The sequence below is a fragment of the Sus scrofa genome, chromosome 15, assembly GCF_000003025.6.
Source record: "Sus scrofa isolate TJ Tabasco breed Duroc chromosome 15, Sscrofa11.1, whole genome shotgun sequence".
NCBI classification, from domain to species: Eukaryota; Metazoa; Chordata; class Mammalia; order Artiodactyla; family Suidae; genus Sus; species Sus scrofa.
Genome location: NC_010457.5, coordinates 921557 through 934667, shown reverse-complemented (window position 1 = coordinate 934667; position 13111 = coordinate 921557). Strand labels below are relative to the sequence as shown.

Genomic DNA, 13111 nt, shown 5'->3' with positions numbered 1-13111 from the left:
GACGCAAAAGTGGAAAGAGGAAGTAAGCAAAAGCCAGAAAAAAAAAAAAAAAGAATAGGACAAGTGTATTCAGGAACTTTGAAAGAAATATTCTTTCTCTTTCATTAGTTATTCATTTCAATTTATTCTAAATGGTTTGCCCTGGTGTACAAGGTAACAAGATAGAATGACCTCACACACAGGGCTCATTTTAATAACAAAATATCTGCATGGGGCAGTTTGATGATGTTGGACACATAAAGCCAGAGGTAATTCATCCCTTTGAGTGTTTAAACCCCTACAGAGAAATTATAAAGGAAAACAATCTTCATCCCCAATAAAAATAAAACAAAGAAGTGTACATCAGATCATATTGCTTGGTGACTTTATGAATTGGAACAGAAACATTATTGCGTGAGGTTGAGCTCAGCAGTTTTTCAACCATTTGAGGGATAAGAACTCTAATTTTGGTCCAACACTCAAAGCCAAGTTTTCTCAGGTGGATGAACAACAGTTGGCAGGTTGGCTTGTCATGGAAATTGCACCGCCTTAAATCACCAAGTGAACTGTACTAAGTCTCCACTCTGATTCTTACCAGCTCTGTGAATTCGAGCATATGCGATGGGTCTGACACATAATAGGTACTCAAAAAATGTGAGTTCCTGATCATTTTCCCCTTAAACTTTCTAAGGGTTTGTTTCTCAGTTTCCTCAAATGTAAAATGAAGATAATAATGTCTACTAACAATTATAGCATGTTTTGTAAGGTAATGTACATTAAAATGTTTTTTGAACAGTAAATGCGAAGTAAAATGATATTATTGATATTGTCTTTATAATTGATTTTCAGAGATAATTGTGAGATAGGAGAAATTTTTTTTTCTTTTAACAACGGTGGCATATGGAAGTTCCCAGTGCAGGAGTCAAACTGGAGCTGCAGCTGCCAACCTACACTACACCTACAGCAACACTGGATCCAAGCCACATCTGTGACTTACACTGCAGCTTGCAGCAGTGCCGGATCCTTAACCCACTAAGTGAGGTCAGAGATTGAACACACATCCTCAGAGACAATATCTGGTCCTTAACCCACTGAGCAACAAAGGGAACTCCTAGAAAGAAGAAATTAACTAGATAATTTAAATAATATTTAGGATCTCATGGGGTCACCAAGGCAATTACATAATTGGATGTGCAATGGACATGGTCACCTGCTGTCCCCTGAAAATGTACAATCCATGCTAGAAAGGGAGTCTGGACTGCAAAGACTTGCTTAGTTGCTGGTCTAGAATTAAATAGAATACGTAAGAATAAGTCAATCAAATACTAAGTTCAGAATTCATTCATATTCTCTTTTTCTCTCTCTTTCAACTATTTTTTCATATTATTTTGTGAACTTTATGTAAGATGGACAGGTAATTATTGAGCAGCTTTTTTTGTGGTCTAGTCTCTAACTTACCCTCCTGAAGATACCCCCAATAGCAAGGCAATTGTTCTTGTTCTTCCTCACTGGGCCCTTTCTGTGACCACTCTGCTGTCTCCTAGAGACAATGTGACCAGATGGCCCAGGCTTCTTAAGGCTCCATTTCAAATATTCTACCCAGTTTCATTCTGTGCCGCAGTCAATGTCTCTTTTCCTCCATACCCTATTGCATTAAAATTCATAGTTGATGTCTCGTTTCCACAGAAAACTTTTCACGATGGCTAATTTACATCTAGAATTTACCCTGCTAAAGCTCTCTTTTGTCCTTTCATCCTGCACATCCCACCCAGATATTCTGAAAGTGCTGTTGTCATCATGTCATTCCACACCTTAAGCACTTGCACATGACATCTAATATATACAACAAACTCCAGAGTGTAAGACCTATCCTTCTTCCCATGCTCCTAATCCCAAACCGTTTTCACAAGCTGGCTACGGCTTGTCTTTTTACTTTATAATTCATTACCCCTCTTCTCTGCCCAAATAAACAGTCAACTATCCAACTCCAGAACAGTTTTATCAACAATTTGATCTTCTTTCTTCCATCTTCTCCCTTTCCTGAGATGTTTTCCTTCTCCCTTCCTCTCTTTTCTGTTATTTCAGTCATATGGTTGTACAAGCAACCTTCTAACAAACACATTCCTTAAATGCAGTGGTGATATAAATGACTAATCAGTAGTGGACATTGAACCATCATAAAAGCTCTAGCCAACGTGCTGGATTGGTGTCCTAAAGAATCCCTTTGGGGAGTTTCTGTCGTGGCTCAGCGGAAATGAATCCGACTAGGAACCATGAGGTTGCAGGTTCAATCCCTGGCCTCGCTCAGTGGGTTAAGGATCTGGCATTGCCGTGAGCCATGGTTAGGTCGCAAACATGACTTGGATCCCGTGTTGCTGTGGCTGTGGCGCAGGTGGGTGGCTACAGCTCCAATTTGACCCCTAGCCTGAGAACCTCCATATGCCACAGGTGCGGCCTTAAAAAGCAAAAAAAGAATCCCTTTGGGCCAAGCATTAATCCTACAGTTACTAGACCCTAAAAGGTGAGGGTAAAAGTGTTGGGAATTCCTGGTGGAGATATGGCCTGGTGGAGATATGGAGGCACCGGGGTGCACTTGAGGGAATACTGCAACCAACTAGCACAGAAATATTTTATAATTTAACATCTAATATGAACAGCCAAGGCATCCTGGCTGAACACCAGTGTCAGACTTTGCTGATGCATCTCTAGACTCAAATTAAGCTCCTGTCCAACAACCCCAGGAGGAGTGATCCCTTCTCCTCTAGAGTATTTTAGCATGTTTTGCCCATAGCACTTACCAGGTACATTTACAACCTTGCATTGCTAATTGTCTTTTTGGAGATTATCGTGTAATTCATCCCACAAAGATGGCAATCTTTTCCAAAACAAGAGTTGTACTGTAAATTTATCTCTCCCTAAATGTCACATATAGTGCCTGCTTTTAGGCAATCACTTATCCTATATTTATTAATGAAAATTGAATAATTGAGAACTATATACATCAAAAATGTGGTCATTTCAAATGCCCTCAGAGAGTGAGGGAGTGACAGACATCTTTGAGATGCTGGTAGAAGCTGGAGACTTTCTTCTCAGAAACATTCATAGCCACACAAAATCATACATACAATTTCAGATGTCTCACATATCCCCTAAAGTCACCCTTGCTGTACAGTAGTTGTTCTGTTAGCATGTTATAAGTACATTTATTCATGCCATGAAGAAAAGGGCCCTTATGCAGGTGTGCAGTGATATTCCATGTTCCCAGCTAACAGGGCTTGCTTACATTTATAGCCAGACTGATGTTTCCTCTGATGTACACTTCAAATAGGGCTGGCTGATGATGACTGTGAGCAGGCCCAGGACTTGAAGTTTTCAAAACTTTACTTCTTTTATCAGCACTCTTGATTTTATAAATGATGAAGCCCCTCAACTCCATTCCTACCCATATCTCCTGGTAAACTTGAATGTAGGCTTCACAGAGGATCCAAACATTGTAAATGAGGTGTTTTTTTTAATTTTTTTTTTTCATTACAGCTGATTTACAGTGTTCTGTCAATTTTCTACTGTACAGCAAGGTGACCCAGTCACACATACATATATATACATCCTTTTTTTCTCACATTATCATGCTCCATCATAAGTGACTAGATATAGTTCCCTGTGCTATAGAGCAGAATCTCATTGCTTATCCATTCCAAAGGCAATAGTTTGTATCTATTAACCCCAAATTCCCAGTCCATCCCACTCCCTCCCCCTCCCCAAAGACACATGCACCGGTATGTTCATTGCAGCACTATTCACAATTGCCAAGACATGGAAACGACCTAAATGTCCATTGATAGATGGATGGATTAAGAAGATGTGGTATATATATATACAATGGAATACTACTCGGCCATAAAAAAGAACAAAATAATGCCATTTGCAGCAATATGGATGGAACTAAAGTCTCTCATACTAAGTAAAGTAAGTCAGAAGGAGAAAGACAAATACCATATGATATCACATATCTAGAATCTAATATATGGCACAAAAGAACCTTTCCTCAGAAAAGAAACTCATGGACTTAAATAAGGTTTTGAAGAATATTGGAGCAGGACCAGACCAGACCTGGCCTAAGCTCTAATCTTGGAGCTTAGGCCAGACCAAAGCCCCACAGCCAACTTACTAAAGACTTAACTTGGATGTTACCTTGGTATTTCAGTGAGAAGAATATTTAGGAGAGCTCATCCTTGTTCACCCCTTGGATCATATCATCCCAGTGCCTTGCCTCTACCTGGAAGGCAGAAAATCCCACATGCTTGCCAAAGTGGTCCAGTCTCCCCTTAGGAAATGTTGTACTGCTGACTAAAGGTTTCAGCCAGAGCATATTCATTACCAGTTATACTCATAGGTGTCAGATAACAAGTGCCAGTAACAATCTGGAGTGGGACCATCTTTGGTCAAATTCATTAACAAGTACCACATGCCAAAGAATGTCTAACTGGGGGAGGAGGAAGGGACACATGAAAAGCAAGATCAACTCTGTCTTAGCTAGAATTTTGTTCATCAGAGAAAGCAACTTTGGCACATAAACTCAAGTGTAGACATGAGGTACAAAACTGAGATCATCGTCACTAAAACTCTGCAGAACAGACTCCCACCGAGTTACGCGCCATGACTCAAAGGGATGGGACTTCCATCAACTCCCCAAAGTAGTTAACTGACCTCCTTTACTAAACTTCTTTCTGGAAGAAGGAAGAGCACTTTTTTACAAGGGAAGCTCCCTGCTATGGCAGAGACATGACAGGCTAGAAAAATTACTCTTTCTCATATTTCATACTGATTTACTTCACTTCTTGGGAAAAAGCTGAAAATCTTTTACATACAATTAATCTTTGGATTGGTTTCTATGGTCAGCTATTACGTGGCTAGTGAGGAGAACTCCAGAAGGTAATAATACGGAAAAAATAGGTCAGTCAAGTGCTCATTAAAAATAGGGCCAATCTATGCTTATCTGGCCAGAGACCAAAGTAATATCACTGGGAGACACAAAAACAGTAGATATTTTCCAAGAAACTTTGGAGAAATGACATCAGTTCTCTGGACACATGTAGAGGAGAAGATGTGCAATACAGGAGGCAGTGACTCAGTACCAGCCCTAGTTTTCATCTGCTTTGACAACTGTGATGAGATATGGGAGTGTCTGAAAGGAGAAAATGAATTCTGTCTATGTCATTCTGCATAGTGCCATGCCCTGTACCACATGTGGATAGAGCCTTACTGAAAATACTGTAATGTAATAGGAGATTCAGGGGAGCTCCTGTGGTGCCAGGAAAGAGCATTAGGAGAAGCCATTTCCCTGCTCTTGTACAGCTTATTTACAACATGCTTTCAAAACCAAACGGCTGGAAGCAGGACAGTGGGGTGAGAAGGTTGGGATAATGTGGAGTTGGGGAAAGCAAAGAGATACCTGACCATCTTCGGCTGTTTCCTGATTTTGGGGGAACCACACACCTTCTCTCCAGCCATCTATCTTGGTTATTGGGCGTAGAGCTGAAGTAGAATTAAGCCTACTGGTTTAGGACTTCTGTCCACTCTTTCCACCAAAGGGACATCTGACCATCATGGGAAGAGTGACTATCAAAGGTGGTGCATTGCACACAGGAGTGACCTGTGAATACTTGTGTTGAATAAGGTAATATGAATCAACCAACCTGGACCTCACTCTTTTCCCATTTACATCACAGCCCTGGCCCTGAGATGCCCTGCCCCCCGAGAGAACAGAAGCTCTGTCTGAGAATGAAAAAATCTCAGAATTCTAGACTGTCAAAATCTGGAGATGTCCGGGAGTTCCCGCTGTGGTCCTGTGGGTTAAGGGTCCAGTGTTGTTGCAGCTGTGGCATAGGTCGCAGCTCTGGCTCTTCGATCCCTGTCCCAGAAATTTCCATACGCTGTGCGGGCAGCCGAAAGAAAGAAAAATCTGGAAGTGCTGGGAAAATTTCAAGTGAAAGAGCAGTAACTTTTCAAGATCCCCATACAGTTAAGGCCAAAATAGAACTATGGGTTACGGGATTATCATTAGAAAATGTTTAGTAAGGTGAATGGATAAATAAAATGCAGTATATACATACAATGGTGTGTTAATTTTAAAAAGGAAGTAAGTTCTGGCATTAGCTACAACACGGATGCACCTTGAGGACATTACGTGAAGCAAAATAAGCCAGTCAAAAAAGAACAAATAGCCACCTCGATGTTTAGACTCCACTGATGTCCTGGCACTTTAGGGAAAGAAGTTGGTGTTTCACCAGGCCCTGGTACTAAGGACGTGGTCCAGGTGGCCCCTGGCCTCTTCCTACCCACCCCTCCGCCCTCCTCTCTTTCCTGCCTCTCTGGCAGGATGAGGTGTGCAGGCCTGGATGAAAGAGTAGCTCCTGGGAACTATGGGTATCCTATGGTGGGTATAGTGCCAATGAAGAAAACAAGAGACTCACAGAAAATCTGAAAAGCAAAGTAACTGCTATAACATTTCTTTCCATTGCAACAGACTATGAGGTTAAACATCAAAATAAACTATTAGCTGAAATGGATTCACAATGGATTCACGTTTTACCTGGATTTCTAGGTAAAACTACAAGAAAACTGAAGATTTTATCTGGAAGGAGCTCTATGCTGCTGTTTTCATTGTCTTTTTTGTCATTTATTGGATTATTAAACAGATGATGCAAGTAAACGTGAGTTTGGAATTTTTTAAAACCTAATGGCTTAGAGTACCACTTTGGTAAGAAATCCACATCCAAACATTCCTAACTTTCAAATACTACGGCTTTTCCGATTGCTGAGTTTTACTTGCTTTATAAATCACATTAGATAATACAGTGCTCTTTTTTTCTTTTGTCTTTTTTGGGCTGCGCGTGTAGCATATGGACGTTCCCAGGCTAGGGGTCGGATTGGAGCTGCAGCTGCCAGCCTATACCATAGCCAAGCCAGACCCTTAACCCACTGAGTAAAGGCAGGGACCAAGCCAACATCGTCATGAATACTGGTCAGATTCTTAACCCTCCAAGCCACAATGAGAACTCTAATACAGTGCTCTTTGAACACTGTTTCTTAATAATGCATTTTTTGCCCTTATTTTCAGGAGTGTTGAAATGGTCTGAGGTTGTATGGCCCTAACAATTTTTTTTCTGTTTTTTTTGCTGTCAGATTAAATAGCAGATTGATATTCTGTTGTTGCCATAAATGTAAGTTCATGTTCCCATAAAGAAACTTAACTGGAGAATAACAGAATTTGTAAAAAGCCTGATACTCAGCTCTTGAGGTGGCAAGTAAATTTGTGATGGATGATAGAAATATTTTCCTGAACTATCATTGCCCAGATAATGTACTCTCTTTCCCTCCTTTATTTGGTCAAAATTGTAGGTTGATTTCTTTTTACCTACTGTTTTCCTAATAATTTTTGATGATGTGACTCCTATTCCCCCTCTGTCCTTGAATAAAATTTATCATTTTTGTATATTTCTAGTAGGGTCCAAAACAAATGTGTACCAGTATAGCTGTCATTTCATACTAACTTTATATACATACCACTAACTTGGCTTATAATAGTTTTATGATTTTAGCTATTTAGATAGGCTGTTTGGTTATCACTTATAACCAAATAATGTGAAGGTAAACAATTGCTTAGCTCAGAGTGGAAATAAAATGTTCATGAAAATTAATTGCCTCTGCTTTATTATGTGCTCAAAATAAATGTTGGAAATACTCAGACACTGAACTTGGAGTTAAGAGTATTGTTGCTTTAATCCAGTGTATTTATTTATAGAAAACAAAATGCAGAAGTGGACTGCTGAGTAGAAAGAGATACTGACATGTTGTTAAATACTCTGTACTGCTACTGTTTGGAATTTGACCATTTATGGGCTCCAAAAATAAAATTTTTAGTAAAATATAAAAATGGACAAACATTGTATGATTCCATTATATGAGGTACAGAGAGTAGTTAAATTCTTAGAGACAGAAAGTAGAATCACAGTTGCCAGGGGCTGGAGGATGAGAGAAATGGAGAGTTATTGTTCGATGGGTATGAATTTCAATTTGGGAAGATGAAAAGAGTTCTGGAGATGGTTGTTGATGAGGTTATACAACAGTGTGAATATACTCAATAACACTGAAATGTACACTTAAAAATGGTTAATCCCTGCTGTATAGCACTGGGAACTATATCTAGTCACTTGTGATGGAGCATGATGGAGGATAATGTGAGAAAAAGACTGTATGGGTCACTTTGCTATACAGCAGAAAATTGACAGAACAAAGTAAAACAACTATAATGGAAAAAATAAAAACCATTAAAAAATAAGAATCATTAAATTCTACTTCTGTGTATTTTACAACAATTAAAAATAAAAATAAAAATTTTAGTCCTACTGCACGAGTTTTGGTGTAACATAGTAAAACTCTGTGGGTTAATTCAGTTACTGGTTTATAAAGATTTACTGTTTTCAGATTGATGGGAAAAAGAAGACTTATTTGTGTATCTGGCATTAAACTTCTCCTCATTATCTGGGAAGTGAGCTCAAGTTATTTCATGTGGAAGTTCAAGAAAGAGAAATTTACCAGAAATAAACCCACACAACTATGGACAATTAATCTTTGACAAAGGAGGCAATAATCTACAGTGGGGGAGTTCCCTGGTGGCCTAGTGGTTAGGGACTCAGTGTTGTCACTGCTGTCAAATTCAGTCCCTGGCCTGGGAACTTCTACATGCCGTGGGCACAGCAAAAAAAAAAAAATATATATATATATATGTGTGTGTGTGTGTGTGTGTATGTATATATATGTATGTAAAATAGATATATATTTGTAAAATGTATATATTTGTAAAATACATATATTTGTAAAATATATACATAGAATTGGTAGGTATATGTATATGTATGCGTATACATATTTTTAAAATATATATAATTGTTAAATTATGTATATATGTATGTATACATATATATATATACACACACATTTTTTTTTTTTACCAATTTGTATTGGGAAAGCTGGACAGCTTCATGTAAATCAATGAAGTTAGAACACATCCTCACACCATACATGAAAACTCAAAATGGCTTAAAGACTTATATAGACAAAATGCCATAAAACTCCCAGAAGAAAATATAGGCAAAACATTCTCTGGCATAAATCATACCTATATTTTCTTACGTCAGTCTCTCAAGGCAATAGAAATAGAAGCAAAAATAAACAAATGGGGCCTAATCAAACAGATAAGCTTTTCCACAGCAAAGGAAACCATAAACAAAACAAAAAGACAACATACAGACTGGGAGAAAATATTTGCAAATGAAATGACTGACAAGGGCTTAATTTCCAAATTATGCAAACAGCTCATACAATTCAATAAAAACAGGAACAATAAAAACCCAATTAAAAAATGGTCAGATCTAAATAGACATTTCTCCAAAGAAGATGTACAGAAGGCCAATAGGCACATGAAAAGATGCCCATCTTTGATAATTAATAGAGAAATGCAAATTGAAATTACAAAGAGGTAACAACTCACACTAGTCAGAATGTGACTTTAATGATTTAAAAAGTCTACAAACAACAAATGCTGAAGAGGGTGTGGAGAAAAGGGAATACTCCTTCACAATTGGTAGGAATGTAGATTGATGTAGCCACTATGGAAAACAGCATGGATGTTTCTCAAAAAAATTAAAAATAGGAGTTCCTGTTGTGGTGCAGCATAAAAAAATCCAACTAGGAACCATGAGGTTGCTCGTTCAATTTCTGGCCTCGCTCAGTGGGTTAAGGATTTGGGGTTGCTGTGAGCTGTCATGTAGGTTGTAGAAATGGCTCGTTGCTGTGGCTGTGGCGTAGGCCAGCAGCTACAGCTCCCATTAGACTCCTACCTAGGAACCTCCATATGCCGCAGGTACAGTCCTAAAAAGACAAAAAATAAAAAATAAAAAAAAATAAAAAGACAAAAAAAACCCCACTAAAAATAGTTACCATATAATCCAACAATCTCACTCCTGGACATGTACCCAGACAAAACTATAATTCAAAAAGATACATGTGCCCCATATGTTTATAGCAGCACTATTTACAATAGCCAAGACATGGAAACAACCTAAATTCCACCCACAGATGAATTGATACATAATATGTGGTACATATATACAATGGAATATTACTTAGCCATTAAAAATAATGAAATATGTATCAACAGGGATGGACCTAGAGATTATCATACTAAGTGAAATTAGTCAGAAAGAGAAAGACAAACACTATATGATATCATTTATATGTGAGATCTAAAATATGATACAAATCAACATATCTGCAAAACAAAAACAGACTCATAGACATAGAGAACAGACTTGTGGTTGCCAGAGGAGGGGGAGGGGAAGGAAGGATTGGGAGTTAGGGATTAGCAGAGGAAAACTATTATATACAGGATGGATAAACAGAAGGTTCTACAGTATAGCACTGGGAACTATATTCAGCATCCTATGATAAACTGTAATGGAAAAGAATATATATATGTACTACTGGGTCACTTTGCTTTACAGTAGAAATTAACACAACATTGTAAATCAATTAAACTTCAATAAAAATTTTTGTAAAAGAAGAGGCTCAGAATATTGGGAGAACTTGGTCATTCGGTGGAAAAGGAAATAAAAGAGGAGGAGGAAAAAAGAGAAGAGGAAGGAAGAAGAAGAGGAAGAAAATTATTTCTGACCTTGGCACTCTTCTTTCATGCAAATCCAATCCAATCTAATTTCCCAGAACTCCCTTACACTAGTTATTTCAGGCGCTTCAATACGTGTAGCCTTTGAAATTTCTGTCTCCTGTCTTCAATCACAGAACCTCAAAGTAGGAGAATTCAGAGGTCATCTTGTCCAAAGGTCAGCCAGATGCTTGAATCCTCACTACATAATTGTTCCTTCAGTGGGGCTGGCATTTTAGGTAGTTACTCTTTCACTCATTTTTTTAATTGGGCTCATAGAATAATTTTACCCCCCATCAAAAGAAAACTTTTGGGAAAAAGAAGGGGGAAAAAAGGAAAGAAGTGCACTATAATTTCAACCAAGAGTTGTTTTTCTCACTTATCAATTTCTTTCCTTTTTTTTTTTTTTTTTTTTTTTTTTTTTTTTGCTTTTTAGGGCTACACTTGCGGCACATGGAGGTTCCCAGGCTAGGGGTCAAAGAGGAGCTACAGCTGCCGGCCTCATCCCAGTCACAGCAACTCAGGATCGGAACCATATCTGTGAACTACACCACAGCTCACAGCAATGCCGGATCCTTAACCCACTGAGCAAGGACAGGTATCAAACCCGAGTCCTCATGAATACTAGTCAGGTTCATTAATGCTGAGCCACAGTGAGAACTGCTATTAATTTTATTTTAATACAATATTAAAATCCAATTAAAAACATTAAGTCTAGCACCATCTTGTTTGCATCCCCTCCCAAATATGTGTGTGTATGTGTGTTTGTGTGTAGAAAAAAAACTCCCTACGTAAATATATAAAGTTCTATGCAAGTAAAGTCATGGGTACTCTTCTTGTCCTACATTTATTTGTATTTTCTAATTTTTATTCAATTAAGGTTTATCGTTTCTTCAATAAGTGAAGAAAGTGTTTACAAAGTATGTTTATTCACAAAAGTTAACAGAATTGAGGTGGAGATTAGTTATCAAATGAAACAAAATTTGCTACAGAACAAGAAAACATGAATTAATTTTGAAATGTACCTGGCAGAATTGGGTCTAATCAAACAAAAGGAGTGAAGCAATTGGTGATGGCCTCATGCTTCCATGGGAAGAAAGATTAGTATTAACAGGATCAAAACTAGGAAGTTCCCTATGTGGTTCAGCAGGTAACGAACCCGACTAGGATCCATGAGGATGCGGGTCCAGCCCTGTCCTCGCTCAGTGGGTTAAGGATCTGGTGTTGCCATGAGCTATGGTATAGATTGAAGACTTGGCTTGGATCCCCCATTGCTGTGCCTGTTTCTTGGCCAGCGGCTGTTGCACTTGACCCCTAGCCTGGGAAATTCCATATGCTGCAGGTGTGGCCCTAAAAAGCAAAAAAAAAAAAAAAAAAAAAAAAAAAAAAAAAAAAATATATATATATATATATAACTAAACCACAAGACATAAATTGAAGATTGAAAGCACAAAGAGCTGAGGTGTCATGTGAGATAAACGTCATTTTTCTCTTTGCTTGAACCTCCACCCAGCTCCATTTATGCAATACATGTTGAATCTTACGGTTTATTGTATGTCAGGCATGGTGCTAAGCCTTTAGTAGGACTTCAAATATCCTTGCCCTCACAATTTTCCTGTTTGGCTAGAAAAGAGCTCCAGTAGGCAACCTGATACTTCTCTCTCTCTCTTTTTTTCTTTTTGGCCACACCTGCAGCATGTAGAAATTCCTGGGCCAGGGATCAAACCCAAGCCACAGCAGTGGCAAGGCTTGAGTCCTTAACTGCTAGGCCACCAAGGAACTCTTGAAGCTTTTCTTAGGAGACGTTTTCAAAAATACTTTGGTTACCCATTGTCTCTCCTCACCTCATAGTCACTAATACACCTAAAAGGAAAAAGCCCAGGGGGTCTTTTTTGTCAGCATATTCAACTTCTGATGTTGCTGGCATAGGCATATTCTATGTACCTCCTGCTAGTTTGTTTTGGTGTCTTTGCTCCAGATGTATTAAATATTGGTAACTGGGGCAATCCCTTCCCCAGGAAAATGCTTAGTATTTCCACAGACAGCCTCTGTGTAAGGACACGGTTCTCCTCCTTCAACTCTGTTCAATAGCCATAAGCAAGAGCTTTGAGTCTCCCTCTACACTCCTTTCTCTCATGATGAATATGAGAAATAGCTGGTAACAAAGGTTAATAAAGGACTTGGACTTATCAGATTAGGCCTGCGAGCTCTCATCCTGTCATTCTGCTCATCAAAATCAAGAGTAAACCTCCAACACAAAATATTCCCAAATCAATATACTTCTTCCGCTTCTCCATTGCTACCACCACTATCCATGCCACCATCATATTTCTTTCCCTGAACATCTGCAGTGGCCTCCTTACATGACTTCCTGTTTTCCCTCTTAACCCACTGTGTGTTATTCCCTGA

The 13111-nt window shown here is 38.6% G+C and overlaps 1 pseudogene; it reads left to right on the top strand.

The window, feature by feature from the left end:
- The window catches only part of LOC110257091, a 42683-nt pseudogene continuing 35930 nt past the window's right edge, over positions 6359-13111 (top strand).